At 39.1% G+C, this 17,293-nt stretch overlaps 1 protein-coding gene across 1 annotated transcript in view; it reads left to right on the forward strand.

Moving 5' to 3' along the window:
• LOC308697126 (uncharacterized protein) overlaps window positions 1-17,293 on the forward strand; it is an 874,503-nt gene that overhangs the window by 622,944 nt on the left and 234,266 nt on the right. The window lies entirely within an intron of this gene.

Genomic DNA, 17,293 nt, shown 5'->3' on the forward strand with positions numbered 1-17,293 from the left:
TATGAACCCAAATTAAAACAATTGAAATAAGAAAAGAAAAGTACAATATCACAATAGTTCAATTTGAAACAATTTGAAAACAATTCCAACAATATAACAGTCAATAACTTCTCAGTCTGTGTATAAATGAATGTTTCTTTGTCATCCAAAGTGGAAAAATATGTTAGTGTGTGCAAAAGTCTCTTGTTGTAGATGAAAGCTTTGTTTCAACAGTCAATGGTGCAAAATGATTGCTTAAGGAAAAGTCCGATCCTACCGATCAGAATATATGCAATGAACTGGATTCCACCTGATCAGTAGAAGCACTAATCCATTGGAATACACAGGATTACTCCGTCCGCACTTCTCAAATTCACAGAGGTTCAGTTGGGAGGCTCGCCATCTCATGGTATGAAGGGTTTGATCCAATCACACCAAAAAAACCTGACCTGTTTATACAAACAGCATCTTAAGTTTCAAAAGCATTTACACACCATTTCCTTTAGAACAACACAATATACACACACTACACATTCATCAATCATCTATCAATCTATATGAAAATAGTATTCAAAAACCCTTTTCTCTCATATTCAGCATATATAAAACATACCAGAATATGTAATTATGCACAATATAGCATGTAAGTGCTTAATTGGAATATTACATCACATTTCACACTCCTTCAGAAGCTATTACAAACATAAAACACTTCAGAACTTCAATAAACAATTATAACATTCAGTTTTCAGTAAGTTGAACAAATATTACTTAGAAACTCACCAAATCCGGGGTTCATATGCTTTTAACCCACATTGGATTTCACAGGGGTTCTCAATCAACAATCATCAGCGGCAATATCAACAATCACGTTCTAAAAATAACCCAATATAGTTAAATAATAGGTCTGCAACATATTATACATCATATTATTCGAATATTAGAAAGGATTATTTAGATATTTGCCTCAGATTCATCTTAGCTTTTTTTTCCTCTCGCGATCAGCAATGTGTGTCTCTCGTTGCTTTCGCGTCTCGTCTCAATGACGTCACGCGCAATCTCCGTCCAGACTGAATATGTTAATTAGGCATTTAGTCATTTTATCAATTTATTATTTTAAACTGCAATGACGTTATTCAGCTTTTTGTTTAATACTTTCAATATTTTATTAGAAATATAATTATTTGAAAATTATATTATTTTCTTTCTGTTTCTTAAATAGCTGAATTCTAACCTGTGTTACACCCTCCCCTCTTAAATATATGCAAGTCCCTTTGCATAGCTAAAACCTAAGACTTTAGAGCTTGGGGTGTCTTACTGGTTTGGGATGTTCTGCAAGTGTTTCTACAAAAGCAGTGTTCAGTCCTTGAAGCAGGGATTGGATAATGGATATCACTGGGTTTCCCATTTCTGGGTAAGTCAGTCTTTTTGACTTCTGCTTCACTCTTTTGGACCTTCTTAACTGAATTTCATCCTCACTTGCACTTTGATCTGTTTCTTCCACAGGTTCAGTAAGTTCAGCAGATTCAGCCGATTCAGTGCTGCTTCTCCTCAATGAAACATCAGGTACACTTTCCTCAACTTGCACAGCTTGCGTGTCATTGCCCTTCTCGTTTCCATCAGGTACATCCAGTGTTTGCTGCTCTACTTGAGGTAAGTGGCTTCTTCCTTTCAGGTTTTCCTTTACAGGTCCTGTCCCACAGGATGAAGACTGGGTTTCAGGTAAGTACTGAATATCAGGTAAGCGTTCCATTTCAGATGAATCATCTCTTCTGGGTACGTTTCTTGCATTCACAGTCTCTGTACCATGACTTGGAACAGATGATTGAATTTCAGCATCAGAGTTAGAAGAAACATCTTTAGGTTTTCTGACCACATTGTACTCTCTGATGACCCTTTGTGTAGGAATGGCTGGAACTTCAGAGAATTGGGGTACATAGTCATCTTCATCAGAACTTTGATAGTTTTCCTGACATTCATCAATTCCCTCATCTCTGTTTTGTCTGGTTACTCGTTTTCTCTGAGGTTTTGTTACATCAGTTTCATCCTCCATCAGCGGAGATAAGAATCCACAAGGTAACAACAAATCTCTGTGTAATGTCCGTAAGGGACCATCTTGTCTTTCGGGTTTCACTGTATAGACAGGCAATTCACCAGCACGACTCACTACAATGTGTACCACGGGATCCCATCTGTCAGCTAATTTGTGTTTTCCGCGTACTCTCACATTTCTGACCAGGACACGGTCACCTTCCTCGAGAGATGACTCCGTTACTTTACGGTCGAAACGGATTTTGTTTCTCTCTGCAGATTTGGCTGCATTCTTCTGAGCTAATTTGTAGCTCTCTTGAAGATGAGTTTTCAGTGATTGCACATACTGCGAATGGAACTTAGGATTGTCTTGACTCACTGTAGTGTTTAAAATCAAATCAACTGGCAATCTTGGCTGTCGTCCGAACATTAGCTCGTACGGTGTGAATCCTGTTGTTTCATGCTTTGTACAATTGTAGGCATGTACAAGTGGTTTCACAAAGTCTTTCCATCGGGTTTTCTCTTGAGTTTTCAAGGTACCGAGCATTCCTAGCAGCGTGCGGTTGAACCGCTCGACCGGGTTCCCTCTAGGATGGTATGGTGTAGTTCTAACCTTTCTGATACCAGCAATGTCACAGAGTTCTTTGATCGTTTTGGATTCAAAGTCACGTCCTTGGTCGCTGTGGAGCTTTTCAGGCACACCATAGTGAACTATAAAATTCTCCCACAGACTCTTTGCGACAGTTCTGGCTTTTTGGTTTGGGGTGGGAACTGCGACCGCATACTTGGTGAAGAAGTCTGTTATCACCAAGATATCTTTGGTGTTGCTACGGTCGGGCTCCAATGACAAAAAGTCCATGCACACTAACTCTAGTGGCCGGGTGACTTGGATGTTCACTAGAGGTGCGGCTCTTTCCGGTAAGGTCTTTCTACACACACAGCGATTACAGGTCTTGACTTTATTTTCGACATCCATGGCCATTCTGGGACAATAGAATCGGGACCGGATGAGATCAAGGGTCCGTTCTATTCCCATGTGACCCATATTTTCGTGTAGACTCTCCATGATCATGGCTCTTAAGTCAAGTGGTAGAACAAGCTGGTAAGTTGTACAGTCTCCATCGGCTCTTTTGCGATAGAGAATACCATCCTTTAACTCAAGTCTTTTCCATTCTCTCAACAGGAAAGGAAGTTCTGGAAGCTCACGTCTAAGTACAGGTAAGACAGTACATCCTGATTCCAACTGAATGATTATTTCCCGCATGGCTGGATCATTTCTCTGCTTTTCTTTCAGTTCCTGTTCCGACATGCAGGGAACAACGGAAGATCCTTCCATTTGCTCGTAATCTTCAGGAATTGCGTCTGGACTCATGGAAAGTGATTCAACGAGAGTGATACCATTACTGCCACCTGCTTGATGTAAGGAATGTTTTTCACAGACTGCTTGGATTGCATCCATGGAAACTGAGATGGAATTGGCCGTTTCAGGTGAATGGTACAAAGTAAACTGCCGTATTCGATCTTGTTCCTTTTGAGATGTAGGATCATTTACCAGATCACCATGAGGTCGTCTCGAAAGTGCATCCGCATCGAGATTGTTCTTTCCAGGTCGATACTGGAGAGTAAAGGAAAAGGTAGACAAAGCAGACAACCACCTATAGCTTGTTGCATCCAACTTGGCTGAAGTTAAAACATAAGTAAGGGGGTTGCTATCTGTGATCACCTTGAAAGTGTTTCCATAGAGGTAATCACAAAACTTTTCAGTCACTGCCCACTTCAAGGCTAGGAATTCCAGCTTGTGAGCAGGATACCGGGCTTCACTTCTTGACAACCCTCGACTGGCGTATGCAATTACTCGTAGCACTCCCTCTTGCTCCTGATAGAGCGCTGCACCTAGTCCGGTGGTGCTTGCGTCTGTGTGTAGCACATACGGCAACCCAGGATCTGCGAATCCTAACACTGGTGCTTCGGTAAGTTTTGAGATGAGCGTTTCGAATGCTTGCTGACAGTCAGCTGTCCATCGCCCTCCGAAAAGTTCTTTGGGGTCAAGGTAAGTCCTTTCCTTACTTTTCGTCCTGCAACTTTTCTGAAGCGGAGGATATCCCACGGTAAGTTCATTCAATGGCTTTACGATGTTTGCATAATCCTTAATAAATCGCCGGTAATAACCGGAGAAACCCAGGAAGGAACGCAACTCTTTCAAGTTCTTCGGACTTGGCCAGGTCTTGATGACTTCTATTTTCTGGGGATCCGTCTCCACACCGTTTTCTGAGACGATGTGACCGAGATATTTTACTGACGTCTGGAAAAACTTGCACTTCTCCAACGAAAGCTTTAATCCATAATCTCTCAAACGTCCTAAAACATGAAGAAGACGTCTTTCGTGCTCTTCTAGGGTATCTGAGAAGACAATCAAATCGTCCAAGAACACTAGGACTTCTGAGAGGTTGATGTCACCCATGCACTTCTCCATCAGCCTTTGGAATGTGCTGGGAGCATTTGTGATACCTTGGGGCATCCTATTAAACTCCCAAAAACCTAATGGGCAAACAAAAGCGGTCTTGGGTTTGTCTTTCTCTTCTAGTTCGATCTGGTAATACCCAGATTTGAGGTCAAGCACTGAGAACCATTTTGAACCTCGAAGTGCTGAAAAGGTTTCCTCCAAGTTGGGTAAGGCATATGCATCCTTGATGGTCTGCGTATTCAACTTGCGGTAGTCGATGCAAAGTCTTATATCGCCGTTCTTCTTCCTTACTACAACAATAGGGGAAGAGAAGGATGACTCTGATTCACGGATGATACCAGCATCTAATAATTCCTCTAAATGTCTGCGGACAGCTTCAAGATCGTTGGGATGGATCGGTCTTGCTTTATGCTTGAATGGGGTTTCGTCGTGTAATTTGATGGTGTGTTTCACTTTGCTCGTTTGTCCAACATCCATGTCGTGCAATGCAAAGACCTCTGGCATGGTGCGCAGTTTCTGAAGGATTCTTCTTTTCCACTCTTCTGGCAAACTGGAATCACCAAAGTCAAAGCAAAGTTCTTTGGTGGATTTTGCATGGCTATTTGACTCTGAACAATCAGCTTGCACAATATTGTCCGACATCACTTTCTGCAGTGCATGAATATCTGCAATCACACTTTTTCCAGGGATGATGATATCATGCTCTGTCTCATTCTTCAACACCACTGGAACTTTACGCGATGGATGCTGAGGTAGGTTGAGTAAGCAACTGGCGACTAGCAATCCTCCTGGAAAAGGTGAATTCGAAGGGGGTTCCATCACAGCCCATTTTTCAACTACTTGTCCCTTTACACTCACCACTCCTTCAAGAACAACATTTCGACCCGCAGGAACAACAGTAGGAGTAACATCAGGAAGCCTAACGATTCCTATGCTGCTGTCTACTCTCTATTGGCGTCTGTGCTCGATGGTCTGGATTACAGCTTGGTAACCAAATGGGACGGCTCGACAGACTGAATCATTCGTTTCAAGATGTTTGTCATATGCGAGATCCAAGGTGTTCGTGCCTATTAGCACCTTTGGTTGAGCAGTGCCTCCGGTTTCTGGAATAACCAGGGCAAGAGTAGACACTTCAACGTCAGATCCAAGAAAGTCTCTGGAGAATGCAATTTTTACTTCAACAAACCCCAGATAGGGTACTGCTTGACCATTGGCTGCTTCTATTTCCAGCAAGTCATCTAGGGAAGTTATGCTTAGTCCAGGCAAATTCTGTTCATAAAACGAATGGGAAATGGTGGTCACTTGTGACCCTGTGTCAAGTAGACAATAACAAGGTTTTCCCTCAATGTTCACTTGAGCAGTGCATTTTGTACCAATTAATCCTTTGGGTAGATCAACTAGACGGTTTATACCATGGGACTTCAAGTTGCTGATGTTCACTGGTTTCTTGAGACTATTCTGACAAGTGACAGCCCTTGTACGTCTCGCTACCAGGGCTGGGCGGCGTTTAAAGTTCCTAAGGAACTTGGACCATACTGACTATCCCATAGGACTTGACGTTCTTTCAACTGCTTTCTCTTATCAGTTACAAGAGACGGGTTTGGGTCATTTTCACAAATTGAAACAACATGTCCATCCTCGCCACATCGAAAGCAATAGCCTGGCTTAGGCCTGTGAGGTTGTTTATGGTCAGTTGTAGGAGGGTCTTTGCGAACTTGTGTGTGCGTTTGCTTTGATTTACTTGAATTGCTCTTCGACTCCGAGTTCTTTTGTACACTGAGCTTTGTCATCTGACTCTGGAGCTCTGAAACTTGCTGCTTTAGCTCAAGAACAGCATCATTTGATGACAATTCACTTTGTCTTGTCGTTTTGCTCTTCTGCTTAGCAAGCTGGCTCTGAAGTTTAGCGATTTGTTTCTTTAATTCGGCAACTTCTGTAAGTTCTGACACTTCATTGTGATTCAGATCAAGATGATTAGCAGTGACGACATGGGAACTGGCTCTTTGTCTCTGCACTCCTAAGTGCTGCTTCATGCGACTTTCTTTTGTGAAGTATTTGTTTTCTTCACTGCGCAACTGCAGAAGTAGCTCAGGAAATGGAGGTGGTTTGTTCCTTTTATGTTCAAGCTGAAGGTTGGCTATTAGCGTGTCATCCCAACAGCCCCGGCAGAATTGTTTTAGGAGCTGTCGGTCAGCTTCATCAACAGGAATACCGCCTCTTTTCATCACTTTGAGAAGGTTGGTGTACAATCGTTGCAAGTACAAAGAAGGTTTTTCCCCTGCATTCTGCAGCATGTTCAGAAACTTAGCAAAGAGATCATCACCATCTTCTACGGTGTCAAAAGCAGAATCTAGGACATCAAGGTAAGCAGCAGGTAAAGCTTTTGCACCTAACTGCTTAACAATCTCTGACGCTGGCGGCAGCAGGCTGTCGTAATATCTTTCTGGAACGATGTAAGTCAGACAGTGAAGGATCTTGGAGAATTAACTCTACACTGTTCCGCCAGGTGTCATAATCAACTTCGCCAACAGGTCGGGGAACTTTGCCTGAGAACACCCTTAGCCTGATTGATGCACTAGAGGTTAAAGCGCCATCACTTTTCAAAATATGCTCAATGATCATCCTTTGGACTTCAGGTGGGTTCACATCTTTTGTCTCAAGTGTGGGTGAAAAACTTCCTGCACTAGCTTTTTGGACTGTATCTGAGTTTCGTCTCTCATCTGAATGCTCAGTTTGCTTGGTTGGAAGCGGAATGTCAGAGGAAGAATGACCAGTCATTTGAGATGACTCAAGATCATTGGCATTAGCCAGATTGTCAGCGACATCAGTCGCGTTTGCAAGAAGCTGCTCTTTCAAGAGATCGTCGAAAGTTCTGCCACTGAGCTTTGCTATCCTCTTCAATTCAGCAAAATACTGGGTTGTGGCACTTTCAGTTACTGCTGAGGTATAGACATTTGATAGAAGCTTTATGTGGTAAACAACGTTGTGTGGGCTCTTGAAAGTGTAGGGCAACAGGGGTTTGAGAGCTACTATTGCAGAACAACTTCCATACTCCACGATGACTTCTTTATGGTAAGGCGATTTGGGATCGTCTATGGTAAGGTGTCTATGGATACGACCATATTTGTTCAGGAAGTCAGTTAGATCTTCGTCAATTTCTGTGTCGGTCAGTCCACTAATTATTACTGAGTTTTCAATTACAACGTTTTCAAGCTCAATTACTTCCATTTTGAACTCTATTTGCACCACTTAGTTTGATTTTTCTTTTTCTTTTTGTGCCCTTCAAAATTTTTAAATTTACAAACTATACCACTCCTGGCTGCTGGCTCGCCACTTTTGTAGCATTTAGATTTAATTGACACAGGGACAGGTAACTCTAGGCACCTGATATTGGACCAGTGACTAGGTTCGTTACAGGAGGGTAAGTGATCAAGGCACACAAGGACACAGATAATAGCGGGAAATTACTCAAATGTATTTTGTTGGTGCAAAAGTAATAATAATAAAAAAACAAATGCAATACAACCACAACAACAATTGAAGGAAAATAAATAAAAACAAATGAAATAATTGTTCTTTTCAATCCCTTGTTGTTCTTTTTGGTATCTTTGAGCTCTGCTCGCTATTTAAATAGGTTTATAAACAGCTTTCTTTTCTATTTGTTTCTAGGTATTCAACTTATATTTCAGTTGTTTAGTTTCTATTTTGGTTTATAGATATTTAGTTTTACTAACTGTTAGTTTAATAAAAGCTTTTCTTATCTTTAGGTTTTTTATATCTTTATATAAAAAATCATAGAAAATATGAACCCAAATTAAAACAATTGAAATAAGAAAAGAAAAGTACAATATCACAATAGTTCAATTTGAAACAATTTGAAAACAATTCCAACAATATAACAGTCAATAACTTCTCAGTCTGTGTATAAATGAATGTTTCTTTGTCATCCAAAGTGGAAAAATATGTTAGTGTGTGCAAAAGTCTCTTGTTGTAGATGAAAGCTTTGTTTCAACAGTCAATGGTGCAAAATGATTGCTTAAGGAAAAGTACGATCCTACCGATCAGAATATATGCAATGAACTGGATTCCACCTGATCAGTAGAAGCACTAATCCATTGGAACACACAGGATTACTCCGTCCGCACTTCTCAAATTCACAGAGGTTCAGTTGGGAGGCTCGCCATCTCATGGTATGAAGGGTTTGATCCAATCACACCAAAAAAACCTGACCTGTTTATACAAACAGCATCTTAAGTTTCAAAAGCATTTACACACCATTTCCTTTAGAACAACACAATATACACACACTACACATTCATCAATCATCTATCAATCTATATGAAAATAGTATTCAAAAACCCTTTTCTCTCATATTCAGCATATATAAAACATACCAGAATATGTAATTATGCACAATATAGCATGTAAGTGCTTAATTGGAATATTACATCACATTTCACACTCCTTCAGAAGCTATTACAAACATAAAACACTTCAGAACTTCAATAAACAATTATAACATTCAGTTTTCAGTAAGTTGAACAAATATTACTTAGAAACTCACCAAATCCGGGGTTCATATGCTTTTAACCCACATTGGATTTCACAGGGGTTCTCAATCAACAATCATCAGCGGCAATATCAACAATCACGTTCTAAAAATAACCCAATATAGTTAAATAATAGGTCTGCAACATATTATACATCATATTATTCGAATATTAGAAAGGATTATTTAGATATTTGCCTCAGATTCATCTTAGCTTTTTTTTCCTCTCGCGATCAGCAATGTGTGTCTCTCGTTGCTTTCGCGTCTCGTCTCAATGACGTCACGCGCAATCTCCGTCCAGACTGAATATGTTAATTAGGCATTTAGTCATTTTATCAATTTATTATTTTAAACTGCAATGACGTTATTCAGCTTTTTGTTTAATACTTTCAATATTTTATTAGAAATACAATTATTTGAAAATTATATTATTTTCTTTCTGTTTCTTAAATAGCTGAATTCTAACCTGTGTTACATTAGCATAAGTCTGATGTTCAAATCATGATGTAATTGTAAGACACCCACTGATCTTCTCTCACCTGTGACTGTGACCATGATCAAGATTTCTCCTTCAGAGTCCAGAACCTCGTATGTTCCAGCGTCAGTGACTGTAAAATTATTAATAATCAGGTTTCTATCTCTCATAGTCATTCGATCTCTCCTGACTCCGTTACTTCTGCTCCAATCCTCCTTTCGCCCTGTGCTTCTTTTGGCCCAGTGCACAACTTTATCAGCGTTGATCAACAGAACATCCAACTTCAGTTCCTCACCTTTCTTCACAGAGATCTCATCTGAGGAGAAACAGAAAGACATTAATCATTATTATAATGGTGTCAATCAGTCAAGGCTATGAGCATATTAGGATTGGAGACCAAATGCCATAATTTTAAAAATAAGTCACTGAAAAGCCTATATTGGAGACGACTAATCTGAATATTAGTGTCACATTCAGTGTCTCGGGCCCTCATGCAATACCAACACAATTATTAAAGGAAATCCAGATAGCACATGATGATGGTTTGATCAGTTTTGACTTTACCATGGAAATAAAGTCGGTAAGTCCTGATTTGACGCTTCACTTGTGCCTGATCATTACTGTAATAGACTCTCAAAATGTATTTCCCAGCGTCACTCAGTCTCAGATCCTTGATGACGATGTTACATGATCCTTCTTTAAACACTCAACCATTTTGACTCTCACTCTCACTCTCACATTCTTCATTCTGACAAGAAAGGATGCTTTTAAACCTGCTTAAATCAGTATAAACTATGTCTTTGGCCTTATATTCACACTGCAGGGTGACATTGCCTCCCTTTTTCCTTTCACAGATATAGTGGTGGTTCCTGCAAATATAGAATATTATAAATATTCATTCAATACAAAGAATCAATACTGAAAAATAAATGTGGCATTTCTCAGTGTTCTCTGTATTGTAAAATTATAGTAGAGTTATTTTAATCAACTGGATAACATAATAATAATAATAATAATAATATAATAAAAAAATATATTAATAAAAGCATGAATTAGCCAACAATATTAGCTGTGCCACATTTTAACATTTTAAATGTTGATCACAATAACATAAAGCTGTATTAGATGTGTCAGTGCAGATGTAGTGAATTCCTGAACAAATAAGTTATCAAAATGGTTAAAATGTATGAACAGAAATGACTGAATACTGACCGCTGTAATTGTAAAGGCACATCAGCAGCAGAAGATTGAAGAGTTTAAACCTGATGAGAAAACAGAAGAGCTGAGATGTCACAGATTCATCACAAGATAAGATAAGATAAAAAAAAAAAATCTTTCACTTTCATTTTGTCAGAATATTTAACATGAGGATGTTACATGATAACAATTCACAATGAGAAACATCAGACTATAATTCTCAGAAAAAAAGGTAAAAAAGCTGACAGTGAGGCGGTACACTTAGATAGTGTATAGAAATGATAGCCCTGCACAAACAGCTTTTGTACATTTATTTCTGAGAGTGTAAATGATTATTTTGTAACACTCAAAAGGATTACTCAAAACAAATGTACCAATACACAAACAACAGGTTTTAGAAATTCAGTAACAATCTAATAATTATATTAATAACCCCACTAATTAAAGTCATCGTAATAATAATTTTCATATTGTCATATTACAGCAATGGATACATTCTGCATTTTGATGTTGATTAATTTCCTTAATAATATCACTAGCATGTTCAGTTTCCCAGAAACAAAAACAACAATTGGTAACACCAAAACACAGGCTGGATATATATATATATATATATATATATATATATATATATATATATATATATATATATATATATATATATATATATATATATATATATATAAAAATGAAAACTTACATGGTCAAAATTCTGCGGGAGTGTTGTGGGCATCAACAGCACATTTACATTCAGTAAAAACAAAACTAAAAGAATGGCACACAGGTGAGTTTCCAGACACTGGTGATCTGGCGCCTCCCACTTATGATGAGTAAATCATAAGTTATTATTGTCCTCTACTCGTTATTCTTTCAAAGCTGATTAAGCTTAATATTAACATAATATTGCATGGTATTCAGTGACTGACATCATTTTATGAATTGTTAAATTATTTGCATATGAATTGAACATTCTTTAACCCAACTTTTGTTTTGAGGAATACCTGTTTCCATGACAGCTCGATAACAAAGTGATCAGCCATTAGAGCTGAACGGGTCACATGACTGATGTCAGGGCCGGAGTGGGGCCACTTTTCAGCCCGGGAGTTTCAGGCCCAAGACAGGCCCACTTTTTCCATGGTGGAATTCCAAATTAGCACTTTTTCCAAATTGGATAAATGAAGCAACAGTTCAGCTCTTACTATTGTGTAGTTTACTAATACCATGGTTCAACAAATAATGTAAAGGTTAAATAATAATTCACTTAGACTTTTTTTAGCAATTGCGACTTTATTCCACGCAGTTCTGACTTTATATCTCGCAATTCTGACTTTATGACACGCAATTGCAACTTAATTTCACGCAATTCTGACTTTATATCTCTGACTTTATAACACGCAATTGCGACTTTATATCACGCAATTCTGACTCTATATCTCTCAATTCTGACTTTATAACACGCAATTGCGACTTTATATCTCGCAATTCTGACTCTATATCTCGCAATTTTGACTTTATTACACGCAATTGAGACTTTATTTCAGGCAATTCTGACTTTATATCTCGCAATTCTGACTTTATAACACGCAATTGCGACTTTATTTCACGCAATTCTGACTTTATATCTCGCAATTCTGACTTTATAACACGCAATTGCGACTTTATTTCACGCAATTCTGACTTTATATCTCGCAATTCTGAGAAATAAAGTCAGAATTGCGAGATGTAAACTTGCAATTGTGAGATAAAAAGTCTCAATTATCTTTTAAAATGTTTTATTCTGTGGCGGAAACAAGCTTCCATACCTCCTGGCCTCTTCCTCCCATCCTCCCTGACGCGTACCGTTACGGTAGGGCCGGCCCAGCTATCGGTAGGCGCCGGCGGTGCCGCGATAGCCTACCTGAGAAAACGTTTTTGGAAAAGACGGACTATGGACCCAACCAACTCTATAGGAGGGGAGGGGAGAACTCCCTCACATGGTACAACCCATGCAGAGGCTGCGCGCTGCGGTGTCAGAATACGGAACGTGTAATGTAACTAACGTGACAAATGGGAAAAAAATAAATAAATCCTCGACCGGCCCAAAAGTGAAGCGGCCCACCGGGAATTCTCCCGATTCTCCCGATTACCCACCCCGGGCCTGACTGATGTGAAATCACAGCACAGCAGAAATGCCAGTTCTCCTCTTCTCTTCTGTACAGACAACATTTAAAATGTATCATTTTATCATGCACCACAAGTCTTTCCACTTCCTTTCCAAAGCAATGAAAAGCATGCTTTTGTCTTGTTTTACATTTTTAGTTTGCTTTTTGTCATGTTCCTGTTGTCTGTGCCAGGTTTTGTAGTTGTATATATATGTATACACACCGTATATGAGATGAAACACATATCAAACACATACAATCTTTCTCTAAAGCTTCGGGTTTAAATTTAACCCTTGTATGCATTAAAAAGTACACCTGTTCTATTCCTGAGTCTGATTGGACCCGGTGGAATTTATTTATTTAACTTATAACAGTCAAAACTTAATGTTTTTTAACCATAATGTATCTAATCAGTAACTGCACAAAAGTTAAAACTTTTTGAATGTTGCCATGTTTTTATTACTAACAATTTTTTTAGTATTTAATTTGAAATAAAAAATTTGTATGTACCACATTCATATTTATTTATAACCACAGACTTTTTGACAGTGCTTCCAGAAAGTCAAATAACATTCAGTCAATGTCTGCACATACAGATTTATCCATGAATAAAGAGAGCATGTCAGGGTCTTGTCTGTGTTTCATGTCTCTATGTTTGTGTTGTGTAAAGCACATGGCTTTAGGCTTGTTCGACTTGATCCGGCGCTGCACAGACCGATCGGTGAATGACATCAAAGTACCGCGAGAGCGAATAGAAAGTAGACGGCTCCTTAAGCTTTTGAATTGCTCTCGCGGTATTTTGATGTAATAAACCGATCGGTCTGTGCAGCGCCGGTTCAAGTCGAACAAGCCTATCGTCTAGTCCTGATTTGCTTGATTGTTTTCACCTGATCTTCATGTGCTGTTCCCTAAGGGACCTTCCCTTTATATCGTGCTTCTTTCGTTGCTGGTTTGTTGTTGTGTATATGTGGTTCTCACAGGGATTGTCACTCAGTGCTAGATTTAGTTTTCCTTGTTTATAATCAACATACATTCATTTTTGTTAAATTCTAGTTTTTCTTTGTTCCTGTGTTTTTAGTCTAGTTCTAGTCTTTATTTATTTTCCCTCTAGTTCCCTGCAAGGTTGCAGTCTTGTTTTATTTCTTTTTGTTTGTAAGTACCAGTTACTTATTTTGAGAAATAAGTTATTTTATTTACTTTATTTTTCCCCTTGCTACCTCCAGTTATTATTTAGTCTATTTTGTTTTCTCTAGTCATAGTTGTCAGTTTTTTTGTTTCTGTCATCTCTTGCTGTCTTGTCTTTTTGAGTCTTGTCGTGTGTGTGCTGGTTCTGGCTCTGCCCTGGTCATCGACTCTCCTGTCCTGGCAAGCCACTCCAGTGCCTAGTGCTGGTTACATCTCACCTATGCCAAGCCTCTGGTTCTTTGAGCTGCTGTCAACTTTCCACCATTGCCAAAGAGCCTGGAGTTGTCTCATCCCTGACCAGCCTGTTCTCCTGCCCTAGTGTTTGGACTGTTCCTGCCTGTGTTTTGTGTTTGATAATAAATATCACTCCTGCTCATTCTGCACCTGGGTCCTCCCTTCTCTGAATCCTGACAGAGCGGGGTCATCCAGGTGAAAAAAGTATACTCTATTGTATTAAAAAAATATATTCCCTTTTTCAATAGTACATTGCAAGTATACTAACAAAAAATTGACTATCTTTAAATATAAGTATATTAGCATCGTGCTTACCTATTTTCAGAATACAACTTTAAACACACTTTAAAATAATTGTACTTTAGTATATGTTCTAAAAATGTACTTGAAGTTATGATTCAATTAATTTTTTAAAAAGTGTATTCATGTGCTTATGGTTGCCACCGATAGCCTCATGGGCAAGTGTGCTGACATAGTGCCGTTGTTCATAGGGCAACCTGAGTTCAAGTAGCAGCTTGTGGATCGATCTACTAAATGTACTTGAAGTTGGTCCAATTTAGTACGCAAGTACACTAAATAGACTTAAAGTTATGCTTTACTACAATTTAATTACAGCTAAAAATACTTAGTACAAAATTAGTTGTTTCAAAATAGCACACTTTAAGTTAACTAATCATTAACACACTTGAAGTATGCTAAATTATTCTGGCTCCAAGTATACTTAGCATTATTTTAATTTTTTTTTTCACAAGGGCAGTCATTATTGAAATACCCTCAGCTTTAGCAAGGAAGGCATGTTACAAAAGATCAAATAGAAATGGACTTATGATGGACTTGCTCTGCTTGGAATAATGCCCCCCCGACTGAGCCTGGTTTCTCCCAAGGTTTTTTTCTCCATTCTGTCACCTGATGTATTTTTGGTTCCTACTGTCTTCTTTTACACCTTTTTTGCATTTGTCGCCTTTGGCTTTAGGCTTGCTAAGTTGGAGACATTTAATATTCAACAATATTATTGATCTGCCTGCATTGACTAGCCTGCCAGACCTACATCAAGATGTTTGGTCTGGCAACTCACCATAGACACGGCTCAATGAGGGGTGGGATAAACGGCTGTCTTTCAAATTCCCTCTGCACGCAATAGGACAGCGCTTCAACCCACCAGAGCGTTTTCCCAACAGCGGAGCTAACGTTAGTTGATAGATTCAACTTTTGAATCTGGCTGGCAAAACTATGAACACATCTTCCTTTTTTAAGAATGACTTAAGTGCCGTTCTTTGCTCTTTTCTCAGAGGAAAACTTCAAGTCCTCCAGAGTCGCGGACAAAGCCGATTCGAAAGACTGTTCTCCAGCAGCCGCCATTCTTTATTTTCAAGTAGCAGGGAACCGTCGCAACTCTGTCGTCATTATGTTAAGCCCGCCCCGCCTACTCTATACACAACGTGATTGGCCTGACCCAATTTAGGTTTTTCCAGCACGAAAGTCAATGGAGAGTTGCTAGACTACCCTGGCTGCAAAATACATTTCTGCCGCTAGGGTGCGTCTAGATTTCTAGGCTATGCATTGACACCATTATATGAGAATTGATCTGAGCTGGATGATGACATCACGGTTTTCTCCAGAGCGGCTGTATAGATACATGAACTAAAGTAATAACTTTTTTACAACGAAAATTAACCCATCACTGAACTTACTTAAGCTGGACTATGATGCTATTTTCTTCTAGAAACAAACTCTGTTGCATTATTTTCCTGTTATCACTGTAAAGCTGCTTTAAAACAATAAAGCATAAAGGAGGAACGAAGACAGGTTAGGACGAGAGAGTCCAAGCCTGGACTATTTTATTTGATGTCTTGTTTTATTATGTGTCCCGGCAGGCGACTGTGTTCACTTTCATTTTGTATTTGTTTATTTTACGTTTATTAAAGTTGTTTAAATGTTTGCCGGTTCCCACCTCCTTCTTCCCATAATTAATATTCATCATGAGATTAAAGATCTCATCAAGCCCTCAAATGATTACTGATCTAAGCGTGAGCGCTCTCTCTCTCTCTCTCTCTCTCTCTCTCTCTCTCTCTCTCTCTCTCTCTCTCTCTCTCTCTCTCTCTCTCTCTCCCTAAACTGGTTTGGCAACTTTTGCCTCCAGAAGGGAAAGTATTTTCAGAGTTTTACCGTGTGCCATTTTACAAAAGGACGGAATAAGATTCTTTACCTCAGGAAAAACTGAGCATCAAAGTGTTTGATAGTAATATTTCTAGTTTCCTCTACAGGAATTGACGTTGTGGGGAAACAGTTGATGAGAAACCATGAACATGTCGGGAACCAGTAACCCTACAGTTTAATCCAGGTGAGTGGTCAGGTGAGCTGCTTTACTTCCTCATTAACTTCACAAACCAGGAAATACTTTATTGAAATATTTCAAAACATAAACATGAAGAACTTAAAGAAACATGAATTTCTTAATCTTATCGATGTTTTTGTTGGGGTTGGACATAAAGGTAAATAATTAGAAAGTTACATTAAAGGAGAACTAATTTTTTTGTAAATTTGGAGTGCTGTCAATACAGAGAACAACGACAAAAATCGGTGTTGCCTACACCGTGTTATCCTCTTTTTATAATTTGCACCCTGTTGACTTCAATGGGGCAATTTTTAAACCTGCTTTTAGACTCTTAACATCCTTGATGTGTCATTACAAGTGCACAGCCAATGTGAGTGATTCCTTCAGAGTGAACGCGGGTCAATCTGACTGCAGTAGATGTGAAAGATATGAATAAAAATGATGTTATTTAAGCCAGCGCTCATACCTGTATTTATTTCCTGTTTTCGGTCGAAGTCCAAAGTAGTCGATTGTCGAGTTCACGCGCATAGGTTTAGTTACCTATGATCACGCGCGTGAACTCGACAATCGACTACTGTGGACAACCCTTCGGGCTGGCCCTTTTGCCCCGTGTCTTCACGAAAGTCGTGGAGGCGGCCATTGTTCCCATGAGAGAACAAGGCGTTCGCATTCTCAACTATCTTGACGACTGGCTCATTCTGGC

The sequence above is a fragment of the Scardinius erythrophthalmus genome (genome assembly GCF_964197995.2).
Source record: "Scardinius erythrophthalmus genome assembly, chromosome: 10".
In the NCBI taxonomy this organism is placed as follows: domain Eukaryota; kingdom Metazoa; phylum Chordata; class Actinopteri; order Cypriniformes; family Leuciscidae; genus Scardinius; species Scardinius erythrophthalmus.